Source organism: Macrosteles quadrilineatus, unplaced genomic scaffold, assembly GCF_028750875.1.
Source record: "Macrosteles quadrilineatus isolate MER2022 unplaced genomic scaffold, UCM_ALF_1.0 Scaffold_92__1_contigs__length_397533, whole genome shotgun sequence".
Taxonomy (NCBI): Eukaryota; Metazoa; Arthropoda; class Insecta; order Hemiptera; family Cicadellidae; genus Macrosteles; species Macrosteles quadrilineatus.
In genome coordinates this window covers 249,114-258,650 of record NW_026542685.1, presented here as the reverse complement: position 1 = coordinate 258,650, position 9,537 = coordinate 249,114, and positions in this window count along the sequence as shown.

Genomic DNA, 9,537 nt, shown 5'->3' with positions numbered 1-9,537 from the left:
GGGAGGTATTTTGATGTATTAAAGCTGGGCCCAATTGGTTCATTGGCCTTTTAATGGATCTATAAAAGGAGCAGCTAGCCTAATAAAAAATACATGTTATCTCCTTTTCACACTAACCGTGTGGCATAAGGTACGGCCAGTATAGTCTCCTGTATTTAATATTACACTATACAGATTTAATTGTATTCAAATTAAAGTTTTTACCCAGCCAATTAGATAGCTGTTAATTTTTTTTAGGATTTATCGAATAAATTTGATACTAACTTTACACTACTGAGCATATGCAATCAATAATCTAAGTACAATGTATTTTACGTATCAAATGATGTACTTATAATCAGAATATAGCCTAGCAATATACATGAACGTCTCCTAACAGAACTTAAGGAAACAAATAATGTTCCTCCGTTAACTTTACCACTTAAAAGTAATACATAATTTGATTTCTAATGTGTTATTGCATTGGTTTAGTGATAAGCAGGTATATTTTTCATATTTACACATTTTAAATTGCTCAAACTGTATATAAGATTGTCCTTAAGTCCAAGAGATTTATACTTCAAGAATAACTGTCATAAATCTTCAGTGAAAGAAAGTTTTAAACGTGTCAACCCTTGGTGGAATCTTCAGGGGAAAGGTAAGCTTTTAACGTTAGCTTTAAACGATTTATCATGACCTGTTTTCAAAACGTAACTCTTGCTAATAAAACGACCCAATGAATATGAAGATATATGTATTTATATCTTTTAATTTCTTCCAATGGTAATCCATTTTTTTGTGGTTAAAATCATACAATTAGTAAAACAGAAGGTCGGTACAGTTAATTAAACACGCCGTGGCACTCAATCATACAAAAAGAAATACATTTTACTGTGTGTTTTTTTAGATCGGTTCAATAATATTTTTTGGTATCGTAAACCTGAGAATTAAAATTGTTTTTATTAATGTGACTGATGTTCCGACAGTATTCTTTTTACTCTGAGCAGTGCATAATCAGGATTAAAAAAATTTAGTATGTCGCACGACGTTAATAATTTATTTCGCTAACTTTTCTCTAAAATTAGTATGGTGGCGTATTTAATTGTTAATTTATATTCTTACAAATATAACCATTTCTTCTTTAGTTAGCTTTAAATTATTTGCCAGAAAATAAACAAATCTGTTGCAATGATGTAACTTGAAAATATGGCGACCAACAAAGTTCCAACATCACCGGAAGTACGCCCGTTTCCGGACCTTCATTCATTGAACATCCGGTTTTCTTCCACTAACTTTTTTGATCAAATCTTTCAATATCTTTGTTTAGTGGTTTTGTTGGACTATTAAATAGCAGAAACAATGAGTTAAGTTATAATCGACTTTAGATATAACCATCGATTAAATGTCATTTTGTTTGTTAAATCATATTTCTACACGTTAGTTGTGTAAAGTTAAAATTTACCTTCCATGTTAAGATAACATATAACAACAATATGATACACATACCTTTAGCAAAAATGGTGTAAACAAATTTGTTTAGTTCATTTAATGTAACAATGTTGTACAATAACATGCTTAGTAACAACTTGCAATAATTTACAAAACAACCTGTTCAAGAATTTAAGTGAATAAATTAATGCAACAACAAAACTAAGTTTAACATAGGCCATATAAGTTAAATTAAAATTTAACATAGGTTATGTATAGTAGTAACTTAACTGACAATTTAACAAAATACTGAACATAGGATATTGGATGGATTCATTTAGTAATATAAAATGATAATGATGATTTAAATGATAATGAAATAAATGAATTGGTATTATAGTTAACAAAAAAGGAGCAAATAAGTAGATAAATAAGTTATTAATTGCTTAGTGGTTATAACTATTTAGCATTCGTTTTTTTATACTTTAAAGGATATTTTCAAACATTTAAGAGCATTCCAGACTGACATTAAATAAAAAATAATGTTTTCTTTGCAAAATTGTTGTACGTGTTTAAAGACCATGCAAATTTTCAATAATGTAAACAAATAAAATTGTTCTACGTGAAACACTTTTTTAATTTTTTATTCATATTTCTTTACTGTAATGTTGGCAAAACATCGAATGTTCGAACCGAATGTTTGTTATCGATTCGTAAAAAAAATATCATTTTATTAACACTCATAACACTTTCATATTACAGTTGTAAGGAAGTTTGGGTAATGTTATTATTCTCTACAATCACCTGTTATTCAATATAACATGTTTCAGTACATAAAACATGTTGCCTTGTACAAATACAGCGCGAATGCTGGTCGGTGTAATAAGGCAGTTAGCATTCAGGACATGGGTCGGCCTGCCTCGACACATTTTATGAATCTTCTACTGGCGGAATTATTGTGATCCTCTTCATATGTTCCAATTACAGAACAGGGTTCTCAGGTTAATGAATTGGGTAAGAATACCGTTACATCAACCAAGATAAATAACACAGTTAATAAATGTTAAAAATATTGTATCAAAGAATTGTTGGATTATTGTTATGTTTCAAAGTAAAAAGTAATTGTGAAACGTCTAAAGAATAATATTATTCTAAAATATAAGAGTGAAAAACAGCAACCTTACAAATTGGACGTTTCTTCTTCTCTGCTCAGTAGGAATCAGTTAAACATTTTTATATAAAATTCCCTTCGTTTTCCTTTGTTTGTTTGTTCAAAATTAATCACGTAGAAAATGCCAAATATCAGTCAATAAAGCAAGAGTCTGTTTTCTAATGATAAACTTTGAATCAGTTGTACGCCTAAACAAAACCTCTCATCTTAAATTTTAAATCCTTGATAAAGAATTGGAAAGCTATTTGATTTCATTTTATAAAAGTGACACGTTTTCAGTAGTTTTTAAATAACGTAATAAAAACTCTTTGATTAGTTCGATTAGTACCTTTATTTTATTTTTTAATCGTATATTAAAACTAAACCTTTCCCTTAGTAACTAGATTGCAGATATATTATGCAATGTAAAATATCGTCTTGTCTTTTTTATGGATTTTTCACCATATTTAGCTAATGTTACTATTAATTTGCATACTCAATGTTTCTCCTTTTCAATGTAAACCTTAGATGTATTACAATTACCAATAACGTTAATAATAATTATAGAAACGTTGTGTACATAGGGATTAATATAATATATTATAGTACTGATTAATTTTTTTTGTAATGAAACATGATATATTTTTATACAAATACTCTAAGTTAAAAGTAAATTGCTAACGTAAAATAATCCTTATCTTCTCCTTTTGTGTTTTACATGTTTAGGATGTTACCTTACACATAGTCGTTATTGCAATGACAATACTATATAAACAGTTATTGCATTCGGCATTGAATTATATGGTGCAACAACCATTCAAAATTTAGACAGTATAATAATTTTACAAAAGAGAGCCATAAGTATCATGTTAAACTTAGGAGAAAGCCAATCGGCAAAACATTATTTTGCTAAATTAAATATCTTTACAGGGTATGGATTATATATTTATAAAACTATAATTAATCTAAAAAGTGAAATGAATACACATACAATTCCGAAATTGGGAATGACACATAATTATAATACTCGGCATCGGAACTACCCAGCCATCCAGAGGCATAATTTAGAGTTATAATAAAAAAAACCACTGCTGCAGGTACTAGGTTTTTTTATTCTCTGCCTAAAGATATAATGGAAATTAATAATATTAAGACATTTAAAAAGAAATTGAAAATATTTATAATAAGCAAATGTTACTACTCATTTAGTGAGCATTTTGATAATATTTTATAGAATTAATTGTATTTATTGACGCCATTCTGCATTTATATTTGTAAAATGTAAATTTTGAATAAAGTGTTTCTGAATCTGTATCTGAGTAGGTCCTATATGATCCCCAAATATTTTCTGTCTACGAAACCAATTTGTATATTAAAATGATTAAAAAACTACAAAAAAATCTTATACATTTATTTTAAAATGATCAAAAATGGTGTAATTTTGGCATACCAGTTACTTTTAAATGCTACATATTTGGATAAAACAAATCAAATAGGAGAATTTAAACAACACTATTCGGTTCTGTTTCAAGAGAACTAGACAAATTACAGTACATGGAGCGCAGAGCTAGTAATTAAAGTTGACAACGTATTTCTTAGGGCAGTATTATTATATTGTTCATAAGCCCTGTTCATAAATACCTTTGAGTAAAGTGAAAGAAATATTTTTTGTCATTATGTTGAAATAAAATAATAACCAGAATAAGATAAGAAGATTAATCGCGTTAAAAACGTGTTTGTTTCCCTGTGTAAATATCTGCTTTATTATTTTTAAACCAATAAGCATTATTCTTCTGCCTTTTTAACTGTTAAATTTAGTTGATTTGTATAATTTTAACTTATTGGTTTACTTATTAGTTTGTTAACTAATGATTGTTTGAATATCCCTTATGGTTTCATTTTCATAACAACAATAGTAAAATTTGATGTTCATCAGAGAGCATGGCTTACACAAATCTTATAAACCACGCATAGGCTTACCTTATAATCCATCTCAAAAATATAAAAACTTTCTTGACTGAAAACTCTTATTTTGAAATTAAGCTTTTGTATATGATAAACTTACTAAAATTAATGATAATGTATAGTTTTTATGATTGTATTTTCACTGAAATATATCCTTTAAGTTGTGAACTAAGTTAATTTTATCTAGTTAAATAAAATGAGCCCTCAGGCTTGCTGCCATAGAAAATCTTTGGGTAAAATATTATTAACTTTGTTTGGCATTTGTAACTTACCAAATAGTCTGCAGGTTTGCTGCGGTTGGGTTATTTAATATTTAACCTGATGATTGTTGTCGCTAGTGTGCAGTGAGGTCAATTTTACTATTTTTGATTACTCAAACATAGTATTGGTGTATTTCGTGAGACGACATGTAGGTATGCATTATTGTTTTACTCAATATCAGCTTTCATCTGACAAGAGATTCATGAAGTAAAGACTATTAAATTTACTTTAATTACGCGTAGTAATTACGTCACTAATGAGCTGATCGTCTTCGTTATTACGTCACTCATTAGCGCTCAGATATTATCCATCTTTAAAATATTGTTTACATACTAATCGTCAGCTACATAAAGCTGCTAAGCTTTCGCATTGTCCATGTATATTAATAAGACAAAGTGTAGATGTTATAAAAATATAACTTAAGAGTAGAAGTTTCTTGTTACTGAATGAAAAGAAGAAGTAAATTAAACTATGATTTAACTACTTTGATACCTTCCTGCACCTTAGCATAACATGTTTCCACATTCATGATGCTAAAATAATAAGAACTTAACGATTAACAATTACTTTCATAAAAATGTTTCTTTTCGAAAATTTCTTGTTTTATAATATAACCATGCATTTTGGTTCTTTTTGTTAAAGAAAGTATCTTTAACCAAAAGTAAGCCAACCATTAGAAAATGCAATACAGAAGTCATAAAGAATTTATAAAGGGTTAAATTAAATATTAAACACTTTGATATTTATAGGTTATATATATATATATATATATGGGTTAGGATCACGAAATAAGTCTTGTGTTATACTATTTTATTTTCCCTATACAATAATGCTATTCAATTCACAAATCCTTACTAACAACGGCATGGAGCTAAAGTCTGATGCTACAATATATTTCAGATGGTTGACTTTCTGTTTTGTAACTAAGAAATGAACATCACAGTTTCTGCCTAGGGGCTGACAAGGGAAATAATGAGGGGTGAAATGGAAAGGAAACTAACTGTCTATTGAGGGTAGGGTTTCAGTACAGCCTAGGGCAAATGCCTTTTTTAACATAACTCTTTTGATTGGTAGTGACTCAACTAATCACTTAATAGTACTAATGTAAGACTAAATTACTTACGTAATTCCCGTCACGGCTCAATAAAATATGTCTATTCAGGACATGTTTCGGTGTTAAAACACCATCGTCAGCTTCAGGTACATAGTGTAGAGTTGATCAGTTGATAACATCGTCAGAAGATAAACACAGTACGGACACGAATAAATACATAAAACAATGAACATTTAAAAAACAGGCCTGTTCTAACAAAAAATGACCGACCACACAGGTAGCAAGGGACAGACTCATGCAACCCGTGCTAGCCTAAAGTGTATTTTAATAATTTTAAACCAAGCCCTATATAATGCTTTATATTTATAAGTTCACAAAACTCGTTGCTTTATATAAGCTCGAAAATTTTATTATTCCATCAATTACATTATATAACTGGTTTCATAATCCGTACAAAGTAACGCTAATCTCTTGTGATTAAATTAATGATAATGATTCCTAATTACTCACTCTCAATACGTGGAACTTTGGGCTTTATACATCAATAACCACTCTTAATGAAATTTCTACTACTGTATCTAACAGACGTGTGGTATTTTTAAACCCTATAATATAGAAGGAACCTATTGCTGCGTTGAAAGTAGAAAAATTTGCAAGGTTTATATATAAACAATTTGCATGTGAAAAGAGCAATTATAATTATATTTCTAATGCAAAATGGTTTTTATGTGTACTCAATATAAAATTGTGTCTGAATGGACCAGTTAGAATAAAGGTTTTTTAAATAGTTTGATTTTTTATGATAAATCCCAATTTAGTCGACTGCATTTCGAGACTATAATACAAATAAATAAACAATAATAATATAGTATAACTAATATAAAATAATTTATATATGTTAGATGTAAGGTAAATAAGTTTTTATAATTACTACCAGATTTGTACGCGAAATATTTGAAATATAAATAAATGCCAAATACTAACGTTTTGTAAAATTATATTTAATTACCAAACAAACAAAAATAATAAAACGTAAAATTTTACCAATGGTTATTAAATCCTATTCACCAATTTGAATAAATGATCCAGCTTAAGCAAATTACGCACAATCGTAAGCAGATTAACAAATGTTGTTTAGTAATCGTATTAGGCTATCCGTTATATTGAGACTGTATAATTGAGGCTGTTTGCTATTAGAGACTATTGTTTGTTCCAAGCCAGACAAATTGAGAGCCTTTCATCACTTTGACGACCCCCCTTTGGCATTATTGTATCGGATAAGACTATCACTTAAAGATCATTTTATACGGGTTAGGATCACGGAATAAGCTATAAACGTAGAATGGAGGTACAGTACTTCTCTGTACATAACAACTATAACAAACTATAACAAATACCTATAGAATACCTATAGAATTATACCTAAATACCTATAGAATTTTAATGAGCATACAACTCAGTAATAATTGTATGAATGTGTGAATTCTTACTACTCAAAGAACCCTTGTGTTAAGCTATTTGATTTGTTGAAAGTCCACAAATTGTGTTCAACATAATTTTTTTAATCGTTAATGTATAATAGTAAATTGTTTGAAAGAATTTTTTATAAATAAGTTTGTGTGGTAAAGAAATCCCAATATCTTTTTAATACTTTTTAAATCATACATATTATATATGTAGTTCCTTTTTTATATTTGTAATAAAAATGCTTTTTAATGAACTTTACTAATCTAAAATAACACAAGACTTTTAACCAATCCCACAAAAGAATTTCCATAATTCTAGTTTAAAGATGGGCACTGCAGAAATTTGTATAATCCGAAAATAAAATATTCACGTCACATGGAATACCATACTTTTAACCATACACATAGAATATGTTTTGGCAGGTACCATTGGTTTGTTATTATTTTAAAGTTAAACGGATTTTCCAGTTTGTTATACAGTATACTGGCATTGAATATATACTATAAAAAATGGAATACAGTATAGTCCATGTTAGAGGTTAACCAATACGGTAGTTTATATTTTAAGTATGTACTAGTAACATAAAAACGCGATTTTAACGCTCAGGAAGTAAAATTTGTAAAGGATTCACATGCTTATAGCGTCACAGCTAAAACCACTATTTAGTGGTTCTGGAGCGGACCACCGCAGGGATTATATTGTTTGCCTCCGCAATTGTTTGGACACCACAACCGTGGTTATGGGAAGTGAACAAACTACCCAGAAGCCACTATAATTAATTAACTACACGGAATATATCCTATCCTATGTAGAAAGTATATCAAGGTACATAGCTGCATTTAAAAGAAACTAGCTGTTACCCACGGGCTTCACCCCATTTGACTTCATAAGTATTAATGAAACTATTGATTGGTTAAGTTAAGCTGCAAGAAACAAAACAGAGTACAGTAATACAAACAAATAATCACACCTGATTTTAAAAGCCAATAAATTGAAAGAATATCATACAAATAAGTAAAGATAAGGTATTTTTAACATTAGGTATATAGAAAATTCAAGGGGGTGTGATTTGTAGTTTTCTCAAAAGTTCATGGGTACTTTAGTCTTTATATATGGATAATTTTGTGTTTCCTACACTTACAGTGTTTCATATTTGTATACAAAATATGCCATCCTGCTTAAATAATACGATTAACATTGTAAACATATTTTCCTACATTATAAATTAGCAAGTCACTTTGAACATAACTGGTATTGCTACAAATATTTTGTGCATTTTCTATTAATGGTTCACTCTATTTTTAAAAACTATTGTGTATTGTTTTGAGACTGTAAATTTACTTTTATCTTCAAACCTCTAGGATAACTAACGATGCAATACTTTTTAATAATAATAATAATAATGACAATCTAAAAAGAGGCCAAATTCAATAAACTAGTTTATATTGTAAAAGAACTATGTCTTAAAAAAAAATATAAGCTTACTTCATTACTGTTTTTTTGTAACAAGTTCATATTTTATAACTAATGCAAGCCATTGGATATTTTTATTCAATTTAATTCAATTAAAACTACAATAACTCATATTTAGACCAAACTCTATTTTTAGTTACTTGATTGGTACATTTATTTCTAGATGTCAATACATAGGTTTTTGTTTGAATAGCAAAAGATATGTAAACAGTAAAATCAAACAACCACTTTTATCTTTTCGTAAAATGTAAAATACAATCAACCAAATTTACGAACTTATACTCAATTTACTTGTGTACAAAACAACTCATCTTCAAGCTTAATGTGACTCAGTTGAATGTTATCTTCACGCGTTTTGTTTCGCTTTCACTGAGTGTTGTATCTCTTTCATTAATCTTCTCTTTGAGTTACCCTTTTAAGCCTGTTCATGAGAGGAAATTTTATTAGCAAAAATGGAAAAAGTCGAAGCAGATACTACATTTGAATTAAAAGAAAACTGTTTTGTTTAGTAAAACAAGACTATGTTTAAAATATATATTGTACATTTTACAAAATAAGATAAAACGCAACGCTCTAACATGATGAGCTTGGATGCAACGTGCAATAGAAGGTAATTTAATTACACAATTAGCTCAAAGTTAATTAGAATAATTTAGCCAGTGAACTGTAAACCGATTATACAAAGTAATTGTCCACGTCGTTTCTTAGAAAAGACGCTCTTCTGATGTCAGAGTCTGCATTACACACAGCAAAGAATAAA